General features: G+C 43.7%; 1 long non-coding RNA gene across 1 annotated transcript in view; it reads right to left on the reverse strand.

Moving 5' to 3' along the window:
* Positions 1-25995, reverse strand: part of ZNF648 — a 200904-nt gene that overhangs the window by 83157 nt on the left and 91752 nt on the right. Inside the window, exons 8-9 of the long non-coding RNA XR_002347093.1 lie at positions 2425-2506; positions 625-872 (exon numbers count right to left, since the gene is read on the reverse strand). This is a non-coding gene — a long non-coding RNA (zinc finger protein 648). The remainder of the gene's footprint in view (positions 1-624; positions 873-2424; positions 2507-25995) is intronic.

A 25995-nucleotide genomic window follows, 5' to 3' on the forward strand; every position in this document is an offset into this window, starting at 1 on the left:
TACTGAAAGGCATAATCTGAACTTAGAGCACTCAGTGCCGCTTTTCACATCAAAAATTGCCCCTTTTAGAGAGATCTGAGGGTATGCCAAGAAGAAAAAGAAGTCCTGATTATCTACTAGTTACAGCTGCAATCATATTATGTTACCTTTGCAAATGCCTTCTGTTGAGATGATGATAGCGCTTGTGACATAAGGGCTTTCAACTCATTTTAATTCATAGTCTATTTTGCTACCACATGAAAGAAATCTTCCCTGTGTCATATAGATCAGGATTCCAGAGCCACTCCAGGAGGAGCAGAACTTAAAGGTTAATAAGCATTAGGAGATGTCTAGGGCGCTTCGTGTCAGAACACAGCCTTGCTGGCCCCACCTCAGACCCTCTAATTCAGCATCCCTGGGGGTGAGGCCCATAATCTGTATGCTTTTTATTACTGTCTTAGGATTCTCATCAGTGGTTCTGGGACCAGTCTTTGCCAAAACAACTGGAAATGGTAGAGGAGAAAGATTGTGAGGGAGTTATCCCCGCATCCATGGATGACAGGATGGAAAAATGCTTACTTTCTATGAGTTGTAGGGTCAACGCAGGGCCCCACGTACACTCTGCTCCACACCAGACCTCCTTACCTGGGTCCAAATGTGTACTGGAACTGCCACGGGCTGAGAGCACAGGCCAACCAGAGTTCTTGTCCAGCCAGGTGTGAGGTTTGGGAGAACTTTAGCTCTCAGATCATCATTCATGAAATGAGAGGTGGACTTGAATATCTCCGTGGTGCTCGATTAGCCCATGAGTTCATTCAGCAAAGGCCTCAAGAGCATTGGCATCCAACAAAGACGTAATATGAGCCACATGTACATGTGTAAATATCTAGTAGCTGTATTTCCAAAAAGAAAAATTAATAATTAATTTTATTTAACCCCTATATCTGACATGCCATATGCAATTAATATAAAATCATTGAGGAGTTCCCATGGTGGCACAGTGGAAACGAATCTGACTAGTAACCATGAGGTTGCGGGTTTAATCCCTGGCCTTGCTCAGTGGGTTAAGGATCTGGTGTTGCTGTGAGCTGTGGTGTAGGTTGCAGACATGGCTCTGCTCTGGCATTGCTGTGGCTGTGGCGTAGGCTGGCAGCTATGGCTCTGATTAGACCCTAGCCTGGGAATCTCCATATGCCACAGATGTGGCCCTAAAAAGACAAAAAAAAAAAAAAAATATATATATATATATATATAATATATAATATATATATGTATGTATATATAAATCATTGAGCTGTTGTATATTCTCTGTTTGTATGTACTAAGTCTTGGAAATCTGGATATATTTTATACTTTCACACATTTTAGTACAGACCAGTCACATCCTGAGAATTCAATAGCCAGCCATGAATGTGCAGCTGTAGCGCAGAGGCCTGCAAACTAGGCCCATGGATCAAATATGGTTTTCTGCCTGTTTTTTTGTATGGCCCATTAGCTAAGTGGCGCAGTGACAACCCAAGTCACTACAGTGAAAACGCCAGATCCTTAATCCGCTGTGCCACAAAAGAACTCCTACACATTTAATTATTGAAAAACAATTAAGAGAAAAATATTTCATGATACAGGAGAACTGTATAAAATGTAAATTTCAGATCTACAATAAAGGTTGATCGGAACATAGCCATGTCCATTCATTTACATATCCCCTACAGCCGTTTTGGTACAACAGCAGAGTAGCTGTGACAGAGACGATATGGCCCGGCAAAGCCTGAATGTCTGCTATCTGGATCATTATAGGAAAAGTTTGCAGACCCCAAAGGACACCTAAGAGCTAGCCCTAGAGGGCTGGCTGCCTCTGGCCCTTCGTCATTTGCATATAAGCAGAGTTTAGCTAAGGCTTGACTGGTTGATTTAGCAAGTTTTCATCCAAAGAGGTGGGGACTAGATGATAGAGGTTCAAGAGGGTGGCCCAAAAACAAAGTACTGATGGAGGTGATGGGCAGGCCTAGCACAGGGGCTTGGGACAAAGTGGGACATCCTAGTGGGTAGGATACTAGACAAGGGCCAGGATTGAAAGTGGGACCCTACTGAAGAAGGGGCCTAAAGGTAAGTTTGGCCGGCTTTGGAAGACTGAGCCATTTTCCTGTGGAAGGAACTGGATTTGGGCCTTCACTCAAATAAGGACATGAAACAGCAACTGTCTGCTCTTATTTGCTGCTTTCTCATCTTTAAAGGTCAGCTCTTATCTGGTGGTGAGCTTAATTAACCTTGTTCAAAGTCCATTGCTTGACCTGCATCCTCCCTGTCATCTCAGGCTCTGGATTTGGATTCAATTGGTTTGTTGGTTGGTTGGCTTTTCTTTTGCCTAGCTGCATATGTGGACGATTGAGAGGGAATCTAGCCCAGGACCTTGAGTGTAGGGAACCTTTCCGGGACTGTAATTACCTGGGATTTAGCTCCATCAAATCCATGTTTTGATCTGTCGACCCTTCATCCTGGCCCAACCCTTTCAATTCCTGTAAGTCACCTTTGGGTAAAATAAAGATAACATTTATTAATTTTTCTGCTTTAAACAATTGGAAAAATATGACTAGGGCTTTGGAGGGAAAAACCTTTCCCTGACCTCTTTGATCCATTTCCTTGTGAGTTATAAATTCCTGGTAGTATTTCTTTAATGTGGTAGCATTTTTTGCTGGATTATTCCATGACTGCTCTTAACCTGTTTGACCCAATCAATTCTGCTTTGACTCATTTTTAAAAAAATTCTTTTCAAGCACTTCCATTTCCATAAATTTATTTTAGTCTGACAAATGGTCCCCTGTTGTGGGAGGATGTTATTTGTTCCATTTTTGCAGATTCAGAAAACAAGGTCCAGAGAAGTCAAGAGATTTACTCGGCTTCACACAGCTAATTAGTTGGTAGCTAACTAATGTAAAATCTTTTGATTCCTGGGCTCATGATCAGAATTCTACTGCATTTTATTGGCTGCCTATTCATCTTACTCTCTTCTTTCTTTGTCTCAATAATCCATTCTCTCAACTCATTTTAATCTTAGTCCACACTTTCTCCACCCCCTCAAATCCTCTTCCTCCCTCCTAGCCACATGCACATCCTATGTTCTCTGAAGCGGCCATGCCCACCTCTGGACCCCTCAGCATTGCTCTTTGCTGGACCAGTGGGGCCACATCATGGAGAGTCTCTCTTTTCTCCTTGGTTTTTTTTTTTTTTTTTTTGTCTTTTTGTTGTTGTTGTTGTTGTTTCTATTTCTTGGGCCGCTCCCTCGACATATGGAGGTTCCCAGGCTAGGGGTTGAATTGGAGCTGTAGCCACCGGCCTATGCCAGAGCCACAGCAACGCCAGATCCGAGCCGCATCTGCAACCTACACCACAGCTCACGGCAACGCTGGATCGTTAACCCACTGAGCAAGGGCAGGGACCGAACCCGCAACCTCATGGTTCCTAGTCGGATTCGTTAACCACTGCGCCACGACGGGAACTCCTCTTTTCTCCTTCTTGCACTTGATCCCACATTATGCTCTTTTCTCAAAATCTTTTGAGCCACAACCCACTTGATGTGGGAAAGAAGGTTACTCTCATCTGTACCAGGAGAGAGCATCAAACCCGAGACACCCAGAGTTGAGGTTTCCAGCTAGTATTCTCTTCAGCCCTACATGACTTCCAGTGAGCTTGCAAGACGGTGGATTTTTTTTTTTTTTCAAAGCATTCAAAAGTCAATGTTAATTACCTTGTTTTTTTTTTTTTAGATGTTAGAACTGGAAGATACTTTAGAGATGATGTCATCCATCTTTCTTATTACGGATGAGGAAACTGAGGCCCAAAGAGGTGACTATAATTCACCTTCCCACCCTTGTTTCAAGATTTGGGAAAAAGGATTTCCTGTTGTGGCTCAGCAGTTTAAGAACCTGACATAGTGTCTATGAGGAAGCTGGTTTGATCCCTGGCCTCACTCAGTGGATTAAGGATATGGTGTTGCCAAAACCGTGGTGTAGGTTGCAGATGTGGCTCAGATATGGCGTAGGCTGTGGCGTAGGCTAGTAGCTCTGATTCATCCCCTAGCCTGGAAACTTCCGTATGCTGCAAGTGTGGCCCTAAAAAAAAAAAGAGCTTTTGGAACAAGCATCCAAAATCCTGTAATGATTGAAGATTTTAGTTGGAAGAGTTGGGACATCTTGGTTTAATTTATCTTTAAGAATTTACCAGATTGTTGCTTACCTAGGTTACTGGAATATCTCCAGATAAAATGGGGGACCAGGAGGAGTTCCCGTTGTGGCTCAGCAGAAACAAATCTGAATAGTATCCATGAGGACGCACATTCAATCCCTGCCCTCGCTCAGTGGGTAAATAATCCGGCATTGCCATGAGCTGTGGTGTAGGTCGCAGATGCAACTCGAATCTGTGTTGTTGTGGCATAGGCTGGCAGCTATAGCTCTGATTTGACCCCTAGCCTGGGAACCTCCATATGCCTTGCGTGTGGCCCTAAAAAGGCAAAAAAAAAAAAAAGAAAGAAAGACCAGGAAACGTGAGAACCTAATTGTACAAAATGTTTCTTCTGAGACTTTTCGAAAGACATTTTTTTCCTTTTTGAAGTAGGTACTAGCTCCACTCTGAGTTTTCCATACATCTCTGAAATAGTACCTGTCTTTTATTCATTCACTTATGCATTTAACCAACATTGGTCAGGTTAGGCAATCTCTGTGTGTCAGACATTTTTCTAGAAATGAGTTATAATCCTTCCCTTACAAAGCCTACCATCTGCTTAAAGAAAAGGACCTTCCTGCAAGCAATGAGGCACCATAAAGCACACAGAGAGGTAGGCCTGGGGTGCAGGGGAACACTCAGGGCAGACGCCCCACCAAAGCCTGGGAGGGGAGCTCGTGGAGGGCAGTCAGGAAAGACCTACACAAGGAGGCAATTGCCTTCCAGGTAGAATTTGGAAGGATGGGTAGAAACGAGCTACTATTTCATTTATTCAATAAATATGGCACCAGGCAGTATGATAAAGTTGGCTTAACTTTTACGCCTCCGAAGCATAAATAGTCCCTGACTCATTGGCCTTCATAGTTTAGTCAAGAGTAGGAAAATATAAAGTAAACAAATATCACAAATGCTGTGAAGAACGAGAAGGGTGCTTATATACAGAACAAGGAGGGGGCACATTAGAATGATCCAGAAAGGCCTGACTGAGGAGCTGATGTGTGATAGGACCTGAAAGATTAGAAGGAATTAACTATAGGAAGCCAGGTAAGAATGTGCTGGAAGGGAGGATTGGGGCTGGGAGTGGGGCGTTGATGTGCAAAGGCCCTGCAACCGAAAACTGCCAGGTCTGTACAGTAACTGCACAAAGGCCTTTTTGCCTGGTGCAAGGTGACTATGAAAAGGAGAGATGCACGGTAAGCCACTAGGGAGGAAAGCAGGTGCTGGTATATTCAGGGCTTGATAAGCCAAAGTAAAAATGGGTGGCAAGGACTTTCTAAGCAAGAGTAGTGGAAACAACTGGCAGAGGGAGACATTGGTATGTGAGCATGGTAGCCCCACAGCATGACGGCATGTACTCCATATGCAGCATGAGTAGGCACCTAGAGGCTTCGGTCGCTCCTCATCTGGGTCTAATAAACCATTCAAATAAGCTAAAACCATCAGACCTCTCCCTAGATCATGTGTATGGCCATCTTTCCAGCCTTTCCTCACCAGCTGCTGGAGGCGATAGTTCAGAGAGCAAACTTGTGACAGCAGCTCAGTCGGTGTACCAAGCTGGATGAAAACAAACTCTGCAGTCCTTGTGAGATAAATAGAAATTCAGAACTGAGAATGGCAAGGACAGCTGGCCAGCAGGGAGACAGGCAAATGGCCAAGGGCTCATGTTTGGATGATGAGGAAAGAAAGAATAATATGCAAGAAAAAACAAGGACTCTCTCTTCAAAGAGTTGGGAAACACCCTCAGCTTTCCTTCACTTCCCAGCTTGGGAGGGCAGCAGCGGCAGGACAAGAGGTCAGGAGGAAGCATTCAGTCCCGGACACCCTGCCTGCTACCAGGAGACCTGTTAGGGTGGATGCCGCTGGGCCGGATGCCGGAAACGGGACACAGAGGATGCGGTGCCCAGGCCCCTGCTGATGCCAGGGCCTGCCCTAAAGAACTGGACGTCAGCAAACAGAAAACCATTCAGACCCTGCAGCAGGCAAGGTTCCCATGGCAACCAACTCGTTTTTCCCCCCCACCCCAGCAGCTCCCCATCCCTTCTCTTCCTGGATTAAACTTTCCACTTGATCACTTTGGGGAAAGTACAAGTTGGATGAGAGATGCTGGGTGGGGGATGGACATTGAAGAGGGTGTTGAGTGTGGGAAGAACATATCTGGTTTTCCACTTAAGTATTAAAAGCCCAGTGGACCTCTAGGCCAAGATATAACCAGGCTGTGTTTTTTTTTTTTGAGCCCGACTTTGCTTCCAGCTCTGGCACTTGCCCGAGGCTGTTTTATAGCCAAAGGCCACTGGTCACTGCTTCCTCTTGGCCATTCCCTAGCCATCATTCTTGCCTGCTGGAAGGGACGCTCTGCTGCCTGACACTGTTCCCAAGTCCGAGCTGGCTGAAGTCCCTCTGCCTTTCAGTGGCTGACAGATTAAGGCAAAGGGAAAGGCACCCTGAGAATGTTAAAGAAAGGCCACACTCCTGGGCCCCACCTCCAAGGGCGGGGGTCATTAAGGCTTCAGTGGAGTTCCAGAATCTGCTCTTTTCACGAACACCTGGGTCTATGCCGGTTGTGATGGATGCCGAACACACACTGAAGAAACACTGTCCTCGGGGATCACCCAGATTGGAATATAGCCCAGGCCGTAGGATAACCAACTTCCAAGCACATAGCCGCATCCAGGCTATAGGGTGTGTACTCCTCAGGCCATTTGCAGCTGCCGAGGGTCCTTCAGCATCTTTCAGCTGATGCTAAAACTTTTCAAAGGAAAGAGGTGCTAGGTCTTCCCCTAGTGAAATGCCTCCTCCACTCCCCCTTCCAAAATGACTCCGGGGTCCCTAAGAACAGTTCATGCAATGCTTGACTTAGATTTAAGTGGGTTCAGTGGCTGTCGTTTCTGATTCTAACAATCCAAATAAGACCCAGGGGAAGCCCCATGAAGTGAACCAGAAAATGAACAGAAATGAGCGTGACCAAAATGCTGGGAGGAATTCCTCTCATGTTGGAAACACAGGAAATGTTTTTGTTGACCTTGCTTCCCTTGCTGGTGCCGATTAGTTTTATTTTTGTGTGCAGTGAATATATTTTGCTTTGAGCCTCATCTGGCCCTTGGTTTCCCTGCCATCTAAGACAAAGAAATTAAGGAAGTCCTTAAAGGAATATTGCAGTTCCTAAAGAAATTGATCAACAAGAAGTACACGGTAAGGGAAGAGATGGGAAGTGATTGGATCTCTGCTCTAGAAACAAAAATGAGTGGTGACTTGTGGAGGACATGTGCTGGCATCATATATTAAAAGGTAGCATATAGAGATTTTCCTGAATGGACCATCCACTGCTCAATGCCCAGGTGTTGGAAAACTAAACCCTTACTTTTATATCACCCTGTATGGGTTCACAGGAGCTGGTTTTAACAAAAGAATCATGCCACATTTCTTTGTATCCATCACAGTATTCAGCATAATCCTGGCCATCTAGTTGGTATAAAAAAAGTCCATGTTGAAGTTCTCTTGTGGGTTAAGAATCCCGCATTGTCATTGCAGCAGCTTGGGTTTCTGCTATGGTGCCCGTTCGATCCCTGGCCTGGAACTTCAATGTGCTGTGGGCTCAGCCAAAAAAAAAAGGCAATAAATGTTAATTGGTGAGTAATTATATATGTGTGTGTGTATATATATATTTTTTATTTATTTATTTATTTATTTATTTATTTTTTTGCTTTTTTAGGGTTGCTCATGTGGCATGTGGAAGTTCCCAGGCTAGGGGTCGAACTGGAGCTGCCGCTTCCAGCTGCAGCCACAGCCATAGCAATGCAGGATCTGAGCCGATTCTTAAGAGGCATCTGTAAGACTGCTTGATCACAGTTAGGCTTCCAAGCTGAAGGATGAAATGAGGGTAATACAGAAGAGTGCTGAAGAGCAAAGACTCTGGCCGCCCATGACCTCAGCTGGAATCCCAGAACTATCATTTTTTAGTTGCATAGCTTCATACAACCACTCAACAAGTCCTAATCTATAAAATGGGAATTGTAATGGAATTTATCATAGTGTTATTGTTGAGGGTTAAATGAGAGAATGCACTTAAAGAATTTAGGAAACAGTCTGATCCACAGTAAGAGTTCAATAATGGTAGTTATTATTAGTATCATCAAGTAGCGACCAGGAATGGATCGGCTCAAAAACAAAGGCTCAGGACTGCAGCCACAGCTCAGACCCCACAGACACACTTGGGTGGGAAAATGTCTTGTCTATATCTCTTGCCCAAACTGCTTTCTATACCTGAATTTGCCACTGAAGCATTGACTATAATGACATCAGATACCTAAATATGAGGATTCTTGGCCTCATGTCCTGTTCACAGTCTTACTGAGAGGCAACTGAGAAATTGTTTAATGAGTAAAAAGTTTCCATTTGAGATGATGAAAAAGCCCTGGAGATGGACGGTAGTGATGATTGCACAACAATTAAAACGTACTTAATTCCCCTGATGCGTACAATTCAAAATGGTTAAAATAGTAAATATGATGTCATGTACATTTATTACAATAATAAACATGTGAGGTGGAAGACTTATACACTGAGAACTATAAGGCATTAATAAAGGAAATTAAAGAGGATTTAAAGAAATTGAAAGATATCCCATGGTCCTAGATTAGAAGAATTAATATTGTTAAAATAGCCATACTACCCAAAGCAATCTGCAGATTTAATGTGATCCCTATTGATTACCCATGACATTTTTCATAGAACTAGAACAAATAATCCAACAGATGAATGGATTAAGAAGATGTGGTGTGTTTATACAATGGAATACTACTCAGCCATAAAAAGGAACAAAAAAAAATGCCACTTGCAGCAACATGGACGGACCTAGAGATTCTCATACTAGGTGAAATAAGTCAGAAAGAGAAAGACAAATACATGTGATAGCACTTATATGTGGAATCTAAAATATGGCACAAGTGATCAATCTACAAAATAGAAACCAACTCACAGACATGGAGAGGGCAAAGGGGAGGGGTAGAGAGTGGGATGGACTGGGAGTTTGGGCTTAATAGATGCAAACTATTACGTTTAGAATGGATAAGCAATGAGGTCCTACAGTATAGCATAGGGAACCATATCCAGTCTCTTGGGATAGACCATGATGGAAGTTAAGAAATGGAGTGTGTGTGTGTGTGTGTGTGACTGGGTCACTTTGCTGTACAGCAGAAACTGGCACAACATTGTAAATGAACCCTACTTGAAATGAAAGAAAGAGGAAGAAAGAAAGAAAGAAAGAAAGAAAGGAAGACAGACAGACAGACAGAAAGAAAGACAGAAAGAGGAATGAAAGAAAGAAAAGAAGGGAGGGGGGAAGGAAGGAGGGAAGTGAGGAAGGAAAAGAAAAGAAAGAAACCATGTGAAGCATGAAGAGAAATGATGTCCAAGCAGTGGCTGAAATTTCTGCTCCCCTCTTTGCAAAATCAGCTCTGTTCCAGCCCTCATATACCATGGTTGCTGGTTTCCAACCTTATAGGCAGATGTTACAGCAGATATTTTTCAGCAGATGTCACCATCATTGGAGGGATGCGGAATCTGCTCTGACCTCTCGATTCGCCTCACTATTTCTGATGCCTGCTTTTCTTGAGGGATCTGCTAAAACGGTGGAACTAACCAAAGGAGAAGATGGCTAGAGCATGGGCGTTTTCCTGCACTGCTTATTTCAGCAGACTTCCTAAGAAACATGTAGGTTCTTGGAGTCCCTGTGTGTATGCAGTGAGTAACTAAAAGCATTTCCTAAATAAATGGTAGACTTGTCACTTCCCAACAGCGAGTTTTGGAGATAATGAAATCAGACTTCGATTTTACATCTCAGTAGCTTTCAAATTATTTTGATTGCCACCCCACAGTAAGAAATGCATTCTACATGGACACAATGTGGGCATTCATACTGCTGAATTTATATAACTGAAACAACAGTTTCACCAAATAATACTTGCCCTTGTTACATGCAGGGCACTGGAATGTTTAACCTTCTCTCCTCAGTTCTTTTATATTCTATTGCATTTTTAAAATGCTAGTTGTACTCCATTCAATGTGTTCTGGACCCTCTAATGGATTTTAATCTGCAGTTTGAAAAATACTGCCGTGTATCTGCCTCTACTATTGGGTTAACATGAAAAGGTTGCTCCAGAGAGCTAAGCACAGGTGAGACTCTGCTAACAAGAGGAGTCCTGGGGTGGGGGTTTCTCTCGACTCAGAGGGAAAGAGCCTGATGTGGCAACACAGGAAATAACTGCACAACAACTGTGTACGAGCCATGCGCCAGGCTCAGCAGGAGAGGCTTGTTTCAAGCGTCTGCCCTTCAGCAGAAACGGTGACTATGGGCATTGATAGGGTCCCCCCTTCTCGAACACCACCACAAAGAATTGTCAAATCAAACCTAATTTGGGTGATCAGCAAAAAGGCAAAAAAAGAAACTCTTGAGTCTTGCTAAACCTCTCAGTAAGAATAGGGGTTCTATGGGAGTGCCTGTTTTGGTGCAGCAGATTAAGGATCTGGTGTCATCTCTGTGGATTCAATCCCTAGCCCAGGAACTTCCATGTGTCATGGATGTATCTCAAAAAAAAAAGAAAAAAAAAAGGAGTCCATAGACTATGTGCCAGTTCTTCAGAGAAAAAGCAAAAAGTCAGGTAATGTTTGAGGGCACACGTGGTGCCACCTGGATTTTTCATAGCCTCCCAGACCTAATTGCCGTCCTCAGTCTGGCTCCATCTTTCTTGCTGTGATGTCCAGGGATCTGGGAAATGGGATATTGAAAACTTGTGCCTGTTTCCCCTGTTTGAGGGGGCTTTTTCTATGCATGTCAGGGAGTTCTCAAAGAAGGTAGCTGCACTGTGGGAGTGTGTGCTTACCGGCCACTTATAGTCCAGTCCAGGAGGAGAGGAATGGACCTTCGTTGAGATCATGTGGGAAAGCACGAATGTTGTGATAATAAAGTACTAGACACCATAAAAACACCCAGTAATTTTGGAAAATTATGTTGAAATGATTCATTTGACAGGTCCCAGAAACTAAACTAAGGATTTATTTTCCAAAACAAAATAGTGCCTCTCTGTACAGATTCTAGATTGCTCCCTAATGCAGTATAGATGTTTAAGAAAGACATCCAGCATCCAACAACTTCATTGATGGTATTCGCAGACTTCTAAGACCAACTTTATCTCCCTTCTCTACTCACCTTCTCACAGATGTGCCTACTGATGTAAGAGGAGGTGGGCCTGTTATGCTACTACATGCAGGTGCTGGGGCAATAACACAATTGTGGCTTCCAGGATATATAATGAAAATTGCCACCACCAGAGTCCGTAGGATATGATGTGTGTACCAAAGATTCAGGTCGCCATCTCCTTTAGTTTCAATAATGGATTGTTCCATTGGAACAATGTTTAATGATCACTTTCTAAATTCCCGCAACATATCGCCCCAGGTCATCCGGGGTCCATAGGCATGGCCTTCACTCTTAAGCCCACCTCCTCCAAACCACTCCGGCGCATCCTTTCCTTGCCCGAATTCTAAATTCTCTATTTTTAACCCATGGTCCTTACCACCGAGTCCCACAGCTCATCTCTCGGATTTCTCCATGTATATAGTATTCTTTGTTTCCACCTAGATGGCAGTTTCCCTCTTTGTCCTTCCCCTTCTTCCCTGGCACATGGCATTGGACTCGAACTGCTTGTCGACGGAGCCCACGAAGTCCCTACTTAGTGTATGTTCCTTCGGAAGGAGAACAAGCTAAAGACGGTGTCTCCACATCTCCTCTGAAGACAAAGTTCAGCCAGAAGGGAGAAGCATGAATTTCTGATGAGGGATCTGACAACGTGAAAGAGTCTTTGCTGAATTTTCCAGATGTTGCCTATAATTCCCCAAGTGTGTTGGGTAGACACTTAGCTGCCTGAAACAGATAACACTCACTCACTCGGGCTTAAACAATATGAATGCATTGCTTCAGATAACTAAAAGTCTAGAAATGGTTTGGGTTCCAGGAGAGATACGGTTCAATGCTGCTCAGTAACCTCATTAAGCACAGGGGTTATTCCAGCCCTTCCATTCTGCTGTCCTTTGTGGAAAGGTTGGTTATTCTCAATATAAAAGACGGCTGCCCCTGGATATCAGGCTGCTGCTCCTTGTTCACACCCAGCAGGAGAGAAATGAGTGAACGTAGCGTCTCCCCAAAACCTTCTCCTTTAGTCTGATTGGGTCAGAGTAAGTCATGTGTTCACCAATGATTCAATAACAGCTTCCAGAAGAACGCTATATTCTGAACGATGTCAATCAAGGCTTCTTAATAGCAGCATTAGTGATATTCTGGATGAATTGATCCTTGTTTCCAGGCCATTCAATATATTGTAGGATACTTAGCAGCGTCCTTTGGCTTTATAATTACCTATCATCACAGGTCATGTGAATTAAAGATGTTTCCAGACATTGCTGAATGGCAGGAGAGGGGAATTGCCCCTGGTGGAAAAGTTCTGGTGTAGACCAATCAAGTTACTCATCAGCTCATCTGTTTTCTCATCTGTAAAATGGGAATCATGATGGTAGCACTCTCATCTGATCATTATGAGAATTAAATGAGTTACTTTATGTAACAATACAGAGTAGAGTAGGCACTATGTAAGTGTTAGCTGTAACTTTTATCCGCTACTTCTAGTGACTGGAATGGAGGAGGCACTCAATAACTGTTTTCTGAATGAGTGAATTCAGTGAAAACGTCATTTGTATCCAGGTAATACTGAAGCAGTTCAGAAACATGGTATTCTGTAATACCAGTCCTGCTGAAAATATCTATCTGAGACTGGGATTACACTCTGTGGAGCATTTAATTTCTTCAACTGAGAAGTAACCCTGTGTTTCCACTGGAATGGAATGGAATGCCTTATTATACATACAAAGGTAAAACCTGGTGCCCTTCAGAATTTATATGGTCGTTAAGAATGAGAAGGGTGAGCTAGTAGGAATCGGTATTCTTAGACGGACCTGCTGATTCATTCATTTAACATTGGAGTGAGTCTTCTCTGTGCTACGTCCTGGAAAGCAGTGCTGAGAGCATTTCCTTAGCTGAATGCTGAAGAGTTGGAAAGCAGTGCTGAGAGTAGTATCTTGATGACCTAAGTCTAAAAGTGCATTTTTTTCACTTTGTTACTGCTGATAATAATGTTCATATGTGAACAGTGCCCCCGTACGGGTTTCAAAAGGACTTTCACGTGCCTCTCTGAAATTATGAGTGGGAGTGAATCCATTTCACAAAGCTATTTTATCTCTAGAAGCTGAACTTAAGGAGTCCTGAAGGAAAACTCAAACAGGCCACACAAATTGGCCAGCGTTCAAGGCCTGGAAATCACTAAGGCTGAGGCAGCCAGCTGGTGATCATAAAGCTTTTCATGTGAGGACGGTGGTGATACAAATGCTTCTTCAGGGACATTTCTTGGAAAATTAAAACACATGGTGTGTGGACACACCAAGGGTTAGGCCCCACTCTGTGACCTCATGTAACCCTCATCCCTGCATAAAGGTCATATCCAAATATTACTTTAAGTAATAAAGAGCTTCTAGTTAAAAGCACCGTGGGTGTAAGAGGAGAAGACCATACTGAAATGCTGCTAATATAGATCAGGGGAAAGATTTACAAAACCACATTACACCTAAGGAATCACTGACAAAGAGAATGGGGCAGGAGGCCGCACCAGGTAAGAAACAGGGAAGCTGGGAAGAAGAGGGGGTGTGTGTGTGTGTGTGTGTGTTGTGAGTGTGCATGAGATGTATGTGTGAGCCTGTGAAGCATATTGACGTGTGTGTGAGTATGTGAAGGGTATGTGCGTGTTGTGTGTTGTGTGCGTGTGTGCATGTGTGTGTAGGGAAGTTGCAGGAAGAAGAAGGTCTCTTCCTCCCAACAGGAAGTTGTCTTAGTCAGCTCGAGCTGCCATAACGAAACACCCCGGCCCGAGTGGCTTAAACCACAGACGTCTATTTCCTACAGCTCTGGAGACTGGGAAGTCCCAGATCGAGATGCGACCCAATCTTGTTCCTGGTTGGCTTAAGGAAAGCTACCTTGTCATCGTGATCTCACGTGGCCTGTCCTCTCAGAGGGCACTCGAGCGTCTCTTCCTCATCTTAGAAGGGCACTAGTCCTTTCAGATCAGGCCCCACCCTTGTGACCTCATTTAACCCTCACTATTGCAGAAAGGTCCTGACCCAAACACACTCACATGGGGAGGTGGGACTTCAACATACAAAGTTTAAGGGGAAATAGTTCCTTCTATAGCAGAAGTCAGTAGAGGATAGGAAAATGATAAAATCAAGAAGCAGCCTGTTATTTAGAAAAATGATGGCGAATGTAACAAGTAGCTAAGACTTAGGAGAGAGTGCGCTTGGGGCCAAAAAACAAACAAATAAAACAGCAACAAACACACACACACACACAAAACCCCAGGGTACAAAGGACCGAAGCAGGGGATGTGGGAATTTGCTAATAATTATTATTATCTGCCTTTAAATTTCAGTTCCTCCATGAAGGTTCATTTGACTGAAGTTTGACTGATTAAGGCTGGGAAGAAGAGGAATAGATGGGGTGCCTTGTCATTTATCATCCAAGCTGGGGCGCATGTGAGAATGAAAGAGAGCACTATTAATGACATGGGGACAAGAGGTGCAAATGGAACAACCCTGGATAATCTGGGACTTGTGATCAGCCTACATACAAGGTGTCAAAGCTTTGGCTTCATTTAAGATATGGGAAAGGGGAGTTCCCTTGTGGCAAAGTGGGTTAAGGATCCAGCAATGTCACAGCAGTGGCTCAGGTGGCTGCTATGGTGTGGGCTGGATCGCTGGCCTGGGGACTTCCACATGCTGTGAGTGTGGCCAAAAAAAAAAAGTGGGGAAGGCTTAGGGTTAGTTCAGTGTTTCGGGGCAGAAGGATGGCTCCCCTTCCAGCATTTGTGGAGTGGCGACAATCAGTTCATCTCAAGGGACATCCGCTCAACTGAGTGGCAGTACTCAGGGTAGTCCCTGACCCCTCTGCCAGACATCCCATGGCAGAACTCAGTGCCCCTCTGTGCTTGCTAAATATCTACTCTACACCTTTATTAAAGAACGTACCACCCCCCACTGACACTATGATTTTCTTATGTGTCCTGAACTCCCCTTGCAGGCCTCCCGCCTCCAATACTGGATGCATTTTGGAGTAGCAAGACTGTATTCGTGTCACCTGTTCCCCAGATTCTATCATAGTAGGATAAGAAGTATGTACTCAAAATGTTTTTCCTAAATAAATATTGATCAAAAATATAATGGGGATAATAAGCACAGGGGACTCAATATTCTGTGATAACCTATGTGGAAAAAGAATTTGAAAAAGAATGGAGGTCCAGGAGTTCCCATTATGGCGCAGTGGTTAACCAATCCGACTAGGAACCATGAGGTTGTGGGTTTGATCCCTGCCCTTGCTCAGTGGGTTAAGGATCCAGAGTTGCTGTGAGCTGTGATGTGGGTTGCAGATGTGGCTCGGATCCTGAGTTGTTGTGGCTCTGGCGTAGGCCGGCGGCTACAGCTTCAATTAGACCCCTAGCCTGGGAACCTCCATATGCCACAGAAGCGGCCCTAGAAATGGCAAAAAGACAAAAAATAAAATAAAAAAAAAAAGAATGGAGGTCTGTATATGTGTAACTGAGTCACTTTGTTGTACAGCAGAAATTATCCCAACATGATAAATCAACCATACTTCAATAAAACTTTTTCTAGAAAGAAATATAGGATAGGGGAAGGAGAGCAAGCAAATATATTTAAGATTGCCTTTAAGGGTCAAAAGAAAATAACTTCTATACATTGCCAGTAGAATGTAACCACCTGTGGTTTTCCTAAGGACGATTTGACAATGTATACCAAAAGCCTCTATTTTTTTTTGAATTTATTTTTTGTTTTTGCTTTTTTAGGGCTGCGCCCACAGCATATGGAGATCCCCAGACTGGAGGTCTAATCGGAGCTAGAGCTGCTGGCCTACTCCACAGCTCATGGCAATGCCAGATCCTTAACCCACTGAGCAAGGCCAGGGATCAAACCCGTGTCCTCATGGATGCTAGTCGGATTCATTTCCGCTGCACCACGACAGGAACTCCCACCAAAAGCCTCTGAATCAATCCTTTGACTCAGGAATATTGCTTCTAATATCTTCTAAACATATAACCATAACCAGAGATGTACAAAACTTGGCTGTAACAATGTTTTGATAAGCAGAAAACACTGGAAACAATCCAATGATGACTGACTAATTAAAACACGGTCATCCAAAGTAAGGAGACCATGCAGCATTACACATGACATTGCAGAAGAGCATTCAAGGGAGTTCCCGTTGTGGTTCAGAGGTAATGAACCCAACTAGTACCCATGAGGATGAGGGTTCGATACCTGGCCTTACTCAGTGGGTTAAGGATCCAGTGTTGCCATGAGCTGTGGTGTAGGTCACAGACACAGCTTGTATCCAGCATTTGCTGTGGCTGTGGCAGGCCAGCAGCTGCAGCTCTGACTTAACCCCTAAACTTCTAAAACAAACAAACAAACAAAGCGGTGTTCAATAACACAGAAAAAGGCTTCTCAGATATCACTTGAAAAAATAGTTTTTTAAGATGTGTATATAATACAATCCTATTTTGGTTAACAAATACATCTAGAAGATCTTTCCATATCCATGTATACAGAGAGATCCAGCTTATTTTTTAGCAACTATAAGAGGCTCTATTTTATGGAACTACCATGAATGTTTAACAAATTCCTATCGAAGGACAATTAGACTGAATATATTTGCTACTATAAACAACAGTGCTGATTCTTTTCTGCCTAAAGCGTTTTTCCTTCAATCTTCCCAAGGCTTTTTCTTGCCATTCAGGTTTCAACTTAAATATTACTTGCACCGTATCACCCTCTTTTATCACGACCTGATATTTTATTTATTGTTTCATTTCCCACTAGAAGGCAAGCTATTGAGAGATGCCAACAAATAATTGTTGGAAAAATAAGTGAATGAATGGATGGATGTGTGAATGACAAATAAGTGTCATATGTACAAGCTAAAAACAAGGCAGCAAAATGTTCACCATGGTTATTTCTGTTCATAAGTGAGTTTGGCTTATCCTTTATGTTTACCTGAATTTTTCAAATTTCTTGCCATTAACAATGCATACTTTTGTAATCAGGAAAAAACCTGAAAAAAAGTTACATGTATTATTAAAGCATGGCTGAACCCACACAATGGTTGGGAGAATACAGAGAAAAATATCAGGAACCATACTGAAGTCTGGTTGTGGAGCAAAGAAATAATGGAGAATAACACAGACTGATTATGGGATATGACTAGTTTTTAATGATGTTTTAAAGTTGAGATGGTCTCACTTTGGCTATTTAGTGTTTTCTATAAATTGTACAAATATTGATGGGGGAGTAATTTTTTGAATGTATTATGGATCAAGTGTATGTAGTAATTCATGGCCAGTGTTTTGCTATTTAAATTGCAAAGATCACTCCTCACTTTTAAAAATCCTCCAAGACTATTGCTTTTTTAAAAGAAAATGAAATAAAGAAGGAAGTTAGGAAGGAAGGAAAGCAATAAAGAAAGAAAGAAAAGCAGAAGAAAGAAGGGAAGGGAAGGAGGGAGGAAGGAAGGAAGGAGAAAGGGAAGAAGGAAGAAAGAAAGAAAAGCCATTAGGATATATTAACAAAAATAAAGTAAAAATATTTGTCAACTATATTTTTCACCAGGGAGTTCCCATCGTGGCTCAGTGGTTAATGAATCCGACTAAGAACCATGAGGCTGCAGGTTTGATCCCTGGCCTTGCTCAGTGGGTTAGGGATCCGGCGTTGCCTTGAGCTGTGGTGTAGGTCGTAGATGTGGCTCAGATGCTGCATTGCTGTGGCTGTGGTGTAGGCCGGTGGTGACAGCTCCGATTAGACCCCTAGCCTGGGAACCTCTATCTGCCACAGGAGCAGCCCTAGAAAAGGCAAAAAGACAAAAAAAAAAAAATATTTTTCACCATTGCCTATTTAAATTTTACATGGAGCCACCTCAGAGTGACATTCTGTTGGAAACGCTGGTTGGTTGTTTTTGACTTGGACTCATTTCTTGGATCCTATGAAGGCAGTCCTCCTTCAAGGTGATGTGCTCCAGCGAGGGCACTGTGACTCATGAGTAACTGCTGCTTCCCCTTGGAATGGGACTGCCAGACAGACACCAGCACAGAGGCATCTGATGCAACTCTGGATGCTCAAGGTGCATTGACGGCAAGGAAGCTGGATCCATGGGGATCACTTGGGAGGCTAGAATTTGGCCTCTGGACCTGATAAGCACCCAGAGTCAGATTTAGGAGAGTAAATAGGAATTCTTGGGGGAGATTCAAGTAAAATTTAACTGGGATAAACCAATAGCCTGGACAGGTTACAGAAGAGAATCAAAGTTGATCAACAGCTAGATTAAAACAAGACTTGCATTTATCTGCTGATTAATTTCTTCACCTTAACTGATATCATGGGGTCCCATTGCATTTAAGCCCCTGAAATATTTTAAGAGCTGGATATTCCCAACTGTTTTCAACAAATCTATTGCGTATTTTTAGGACTGAATGTTCCCCCTCTAAATTCACATACTGAAGCCCTAACCCCTGATGTGACTATATTTGGAGATAAGGCCTTTACAGAATAATCAAGGTTAACCTTGAGCTGGTAGAATTAGTATCCTGAGAAGAAGAGAAAGAGAGACCAGAGCACTTGAGCGCGCTCTCCCTCTCTGCATGCACACAATGAGCAAGGGTCGCATGGGGACACAGTGAGAAGGTAGCCATCTACAAGCCAGGAAGGGAACCCTCACCAGGAACCAACCACACAGGCACCTTGATCTTAAACTTCTAGTCTCCAAAACTATGAGAAAATAAGTGTCTGTTAAGTTACCCAGCCTGTAGTATTCTGTTATGGCAACCCAAGCAAACTAAGACAACTGGGGACAGAAAAATGTCCATTGGAATTACTGCAGTCCCTACAGCAAAAGTTAAAAATAAAAAAGTACCCAAGCCTAATAAAGAACATGTAAGGGGATTTCCTGTTGTGGCTCAGCAGGTTAAGAGCCCGACGAGCATCCATGAGGATGTGGGTTTGATCCTGACCTTGCTCACTGGGTTAAGGATCCAGTGTTGGCCACAAGTGGTAGGGTAGGTCACAGTTGCTGCTTGGATCCTACATTGCTGTGGCTGTGGCATAGGCTGGTGACTGCAGCTCTAATTTCACCCCTAGCCAGGAACTTCCATATGTTGCAGGTATGCCCCCCCCCAAAAAAAAAAAAGAAAAAGAAAAAGAAAAAAAAAGGAGGAAGCACAATTCTACAGCAAAATCTCTGCATCCCTTGCCTCAAGACAACTGCCTTACATAGCCATCCACAGTCCTCTTCCTCAAACAGGCTCACCTAGAGCTGCCCTGATCTCAGGGGTAGGACAAGATGTAATCTTAAATGAAAGTTGGACTGGACAATTTAATATTGAAAATGAAGGAGTTCCCACTGTGGCTCAGCAGGTTAAGAAACCAACATAGTGTCTGCGAAAATGCAGGTTCCATCCCTGGTCTTTCTCAGTGAGTTAAGAATCCAGCGTTGCCACAGGCTGTGGCATGGTTCGAAGCTGCAGCTCCGATTCAAACCCTAGCCAGGGAACTTCCATAGGTCACAGGTGTGGCCATAAAAATAAAAGAAAACGAAGTTGTTTGGGAAGGTCCCATGGTGGCAGCAGCTTAAGGATCTGGCATTGTCTTTGCAGTAGCACGAGTTCCAACCCAAGTCTGATGCAGTGGATTAAGGATCCAGTGTTGCCACAGCTGTGGCATAGTTCACAGCTGCAGCTCAGATTCGATTCCTGGTCTGGGAGCTTCCATATGCCATGGGTGCAACCATTAAAAAAAGACAAGACAAGACAAGACAAGAAAATAAAGTTGTTTGTGAGACTTAGAGTGACCAGAGGGTTTCTCATTATTTAAGAGTGGTCATAAAAGCCATGGTCATAGTCTAGATTCATCCAAAAGTTAACTAGCCCTGGAGAGAAGTTAGAAGGGAAGCTGGTGTCAGGGGAAGGGAAGATTAGTTCCATCCCTATGCAATTAACACACATCATCCCCAAAAGAGTTTCAGTGGAGTAATGGCAAACTATAGAAGACAAACTATCATAGGCTAAACTGAGCTAGAAGGCGCTGAGAGTGTAAATGCATGAGCAGGAGGGCAGAAGGCAGCAGCTGGAGGATTCTGTGGCATACACAGAGGGTTTTTTTTTTTTTTTATGGGAGAAATTAGATCATGTGTGAAAACTTCTGGAAAGAAGCCAGCAGAGGGGATGCTGATCAGATCAGAGGGGGAAGAACAGGGGCTCAGCTTTGGCCTCAGATGGGAGGAGTGGGCAGGTGCCTCTTTCATCAGAAGAGGAAGGCAAGGAAAGGGTAGGCATGGGACAGGCAGGAAGCTGAAGGAATTGTCATCTGACTCCTCCTCCAAGTCTTCTGTCAAGTGGGAAGTGAAGGGAAAGCTGAAAGCTCAGCACTGACAGGAGGATGGAGAAGGTTTGAAAGAGCCATCTCCAGAAAAAAGAGAGGCAAGCTTTGTTGGGCTGGGTGTCCTGAGGGTGTCTGGCTGAAGCTGGAAAACATGTTTAATTGAATATTCATCAGGACTACCCAAATGTAGCAACTATTGCCACGAAGTCCCTGGAGTCTGGGAATGTCTGAGTGAAAATACAACAATGTGGTGATCACTCTGATTCAGAGAAATTCAGGGAAATTGCTGGTCTGAGATGCTTTAATAGCTCTGTCCCACGTGAATCTGCATCGCTATTGTCCTTTTCTTTTTTTGAGTTTTTTACATAAATGGATGGTGTCTCCCAAGAAAACTTACAGCCTGAGCCTGGGGAAAAGACATGAGAGAGCTACTACCTGGTAACAGGTGGTAAGACTTTGTGACTGATGTTCTGAGGATATGGTTGCCCTCCGTTTTGTCTTTCAGAAAGTCAATGACAAATCACTGTAAGGAAATAGACAGTGACGCACAGGCCCCTGCTCTCTGATCTACTGACAGACTAGTCTACAGAAACCAGATAAGCACTGTAATAGGGTGGAGATGAGGGTGTGTGAAATGCGAAAAATAGAGAGGAATGAATGTGTCATGCTGTCTCCCAAACTCACCGTCTCAGATAAAGTTCTCATAGATAGAAATTAATTTTCATAGAGAATACGGCAGAGTATTTTAAAATGGCATTGTCCAAAAAAGATATGATTCATCTATTTTATTCTCCAGGGTTTCCACATCACTTGGCACAGTACCTGGCATAGAGGTAGATGCTCCATAAATAATTGAGTAATTGTGTAATGAATCAATGGTGCTTCAGGGTGAAGGGCTGTCCTGCTCATCTCAGGGTACCTGCCTTATGTGTACATGCATGCACACACACAAAACACACATATACTCATAGAAGGCTGCTTTTCTCCTCTAAATACCCATGGCAATTTACATGTTAGAGAAAAATTAGCATTGTTGCTGGAGAGAATTTCTTAGCTTGCTGACAATGAAACCAATGAGAGATAGATGTTGAGCTGAGGCAAGGGGGAAGGAATTTGGTGCAAAGATTGTGGATACAGTGAGGCAGGCAGGAGAGCCAATAACTTAGGAGTTCCAGGTCCTTCTGGAAAAATAATTTTGCCCCATGATAGCTCTTATTTGTCCATACCAATTTTGATAGTAAGCAGGTAATATGAACTTACTGCTGTGGCAACTGCTCTCGGTAAGCTGCAAACAGGAATTCTCCTGGCACGAAAGTACAGTCCTTATGAGCTGGAGAAGCCTTGGCAAACAATTATGATGACTCATCCTGTGCTTTCAGGCTGTTTTGTCTTTGCTGGAATCCTTGGCATACAACTACTGAAGGTTTTTTTTTTTTTTTTTTTAAACTTAATTTCCTTTTGTTTTAAATGGAATCCAGACCCAGGGCTAATTGTCTTCTACACTCTAATGCTTGAAAAATTCATCACCTCGCCTGTCTATAAAGAGTTTTGTTTTTTTCACTTTGGGGCCACACCCGCAGCATATGGAGGTTCCCAGGCTAGGGGTTGAATCAGAGCTATAGCTGTGGGCCTACATGCCACAGCCACAGAAACAGCAGATCCGAGCCGCTTCTGTAACCTACACCACAGCTCATGGCAACACAGTATCCTTAATCCACTGAGCAAGGCCAGGAATTGAATCTGCGTCCTAATGGATACCAGTCAGATTCATTTCTGCTGAGCCACAACAGGAACTCCAAGAGGTTTGGGGTTTTTTTGTTTGTTTGTTTTTTTAAGTTAACTTGTTGGTTCTCTTTTACATTTTAGACCAGTGGTCAAAACTGAAATGATAAACTCTAATCTTCTGACATAAGAAAAAGAAAGTAAATGAGCATTAGTCATATACTAAGTCTCTGAATTACAACTGAAGGCAATGCAAGATTGAATCGGATGAGCGTTTTTAGCACTTGCAGACTCCGGGGTGACGTCTGGGCCCTCCCACGGATGGGTGCACCAGCTGCTTTTGAGGGTAATGCACGGGAAGAGGTTTGCATGATTTGCCACACGGGGTGGTTTGCACGGTCAGCTTGGTTAACCCAGAAGTGTGCTTCCCAGAACTCCCTTCTCGTTTTGGTTTTGGGTTAGAGTTGCACCAAAGTGCATGAGCTTTAGAAAGTTGAAGTGAGGCAGCATTATGACCTCTGAAGGTCACTGTAATTAAACGTGGTGACAAATGAAGAAGTGCTACAGATTCCAGTTGGTCCATGATGGCACCAGCTCCACAGTCTGCTCTTCTCCCACCTCCTGACCCTGCTGACCAACTGCAGCCTGGGGTCTAGGCCCCTCACCAGAGGCTCGGACCTCCCACGAGCTTTCCTTTATGGCTTCACTCCTGCTGTGGGATGTGCTCAGCGGTGTCACTGACTCTGCCATTGATCCTTCAACTCCCCACCTATACCTTCATGTTCTCTGTTCCTCCTGTAATTAGGTGAGGTCTAAGATTTGTAATAAACCCACTGTCTATAGTGCATAGTGGTTCTCTTTCCCTGTTTGAATCCAGAGATACCGAGTGGGAGGGGATTATTATTTACTAGAGGGTTCCTATGGGAAGAGGCATTATCACTCTAGAGTCAGAGGTACTGGGTACCAACCCAAATTCCACCACTACCAGCTAGTTGATCTTGGACAAGACATTTAACCTCTTAAGCCCTAGTTTCTTTACTTGTGAAATGGAGCCAGGAACCTTAGCTACCTCATGGGATCATTATGAGGTTTAAATGATATATTTCATATACAGCACTTAGCCTAGTAAATAGTAAATGCTTGGTGAATGTTAGCATTTTTGATGGAGCCTCCTATCCAAAGGGGAGTCTGGTAGTAGAGTTTAAAATATATGGAGAGAAGCAAATGAATAAGTGTAGGTTTTTAGGACTTGGGGAGAGCTGAGGTTGGAGAGATAAGCTGGAATCAGCAGTAGGGAGGCAGGATGGAAGGAATGGGCAGTTTGGGGTTAACACCGTGAACAGTGAGTGTCTAGACATCAAGGCCAGACTCTTAAAACTGCAATTCGGAATGCAGTTCTCTCTGCCTAAAATTCTTCTTGCTAGAAGGTCAGGCCAGGTCTCCCTGGGTTCACTGTGTGGGAAGCTGCGATATAGGGTCTAAGGGATTTCCCAGTGCTTGTCCATGGCCGTTACTCTGCCTCAAACATCGAAGTTGGCTTTTGTGGCACTAGAAGAAACTCAAGACGGCCTGCCCACTTTGTTCCCCTCCCAGAGTGCTGGAGTGGCCACGGGTGAAGGAAGGAGGAGTTAAACCCCACAGAACCTCACACTCTAACCTCAGTTAAAAGAGTTGAGATTCAGGATGGACGGGTGCCTGAGTGTAACGAGATGACAACTGGGTAAGCAACCAGTTCACAACCCCCATCTCCACCCAGAGACCCAGGCACTTAGCTTTGAGTTGGAATAGTGCCTAGATTGGAGGACTAAGCCCACGCAGCCCTCCTCCTGAACAACTGTGTTCAAATGGGGCACTTCCAGGTGCAACTAGAAACCTGTAAGAAAATGGAAAAAAGATCTGAAGATCCTGTCGCATGAGAAAACATGACTGGAGAGAAGTGTGGGTGCGTAACTTCAGAGAAAGCTCTGGAGGCACCTCATAGCTGTCTTTGGCTCTCTGAAAGGTTTCATGTGAAGACAGGTCTGGGATCAGTGCATGCAAATTACGAGAGGATACGTTCGCCTCAATGTATTCCTGCCATTGATGATAACAACTGATAATAATGACGGTCAGCACTCACCGAACACTTCCTAGCACCAGTCCATTGCTTTAAACAATTTCGATATGTTATCTTGTTAAAAATCTTACAATATTCCTATAAAGTATTGAGACACACAGAAATTAAGTAATCAGCCCATATTTATAGAATTTGAATAACAGGAGCGAGGACTCAAATCCAGGAAGTCTGTCTCCAGATCCTCTGCTCCCAATCACAGCACTCTGATTTACAATGGAAGGGAATTCCTGCATCCAGCAGGAGTCTGGGCTGCATTATTTCTGAGCTTTGCTCTAACTCAGATCCCTTGAGGTCTTTCTGGGCTAGGATGGTTGGTATTCAATGCAATTCAACAAGCAGTTATGAGGCACTGCACATTCACCAGGCTCTGGACTGGGTACTAGGGATTACAAGATAAGAAAAATAGGATGGTCCCATAATAGACAAAGGGCTAAGGAACTTCTGTGGTCCATGAGGATAGAATCACAAATCTTCTCTCTGAAAGCTGCCAAACTTGTTTAAAGGGCAATGTTTGGGGAGTGCCTGTTGTGGCTCAGTGGTAATGAACCCCACTAGTATACATGAGGATGTGGGTTCCATCCCTGGCCCTGCTCAGTGGGTTAAGGATCTGGCGTTGCCCTGAGCTGTGATGTAGGTTGCAGATGTGGCTGAGATCTGGCTTTGTTGTGGCTGTGGTGCAGGCCGGCAGTAGTAGCTCTGACCCCTAGCCTAGGAACTTCCATATGTTGTGGTTGTGGCCCCAAGAGAACAAAAAAAAAACAAAAAAAAAAAAAAAAAAAGAAGAAGAAGAAGGCAAAGTTTGGCTTTGGAACTCCCATCCCAGCTCCTTGTATCACCCTCTCCCCAGGTTCCCAATGTCATCCAGCAAATCCTGCAAGCATCTCTCTGTTGCGAGGGGTCCTAATAGTGTCTTGCACTGAGGAGGCTGAGCAGCAGAGTAAATGCACATATAAACTAGGCAAACCAGGTTTAAAGGCTCAGTTCAACCAGTGACGAGTGGGATAAACCATGTGTTTAAGATAAAACAACCAAATGTGTTACCTCTCCTTCCATAGCTGCCAGTTCATGCTTCTGCCTGTATTTCATCTTTTAAAGAGTCTTATGATTTACACCAGCCTGCTTAGACAGTCCAGAATAATCTTTCCATCTCAAGATCCTTGACTTAGTCATAGCTGTGATGTCTCTTTTGCCAGCCCCAGCGACATATACACAGACTTGGGGGATTAGAACATGGACACTTTTAGGAGGCTGTTATAATACCTAATGCAAATACCAGCTGTTGGTGAGGCTGGAGCAACTAGAACTCTCACACGCTGCTTGCTGGGAATGTAAAATGGGACATCCATTTTGGAAAACATACACATGAAGACTTGTATATACATGTAACTTTATCATGATCACAACCTGGAAACAACCCAAATGTTCAT

This window comes from Sus scrofa, chromosome 9 (assembly GCF_000003025.6).
Source record: "Sus scrofa isolate TJ Tabasco breed Duroc chromosome 9, Sscrofa11.1, whole genome shotgun sequence".
NCBI lineage: Eukaryota > Metazoa > Chordata > Mammalia > Artiodactyla > Suidae > Sus > Sus scrofa.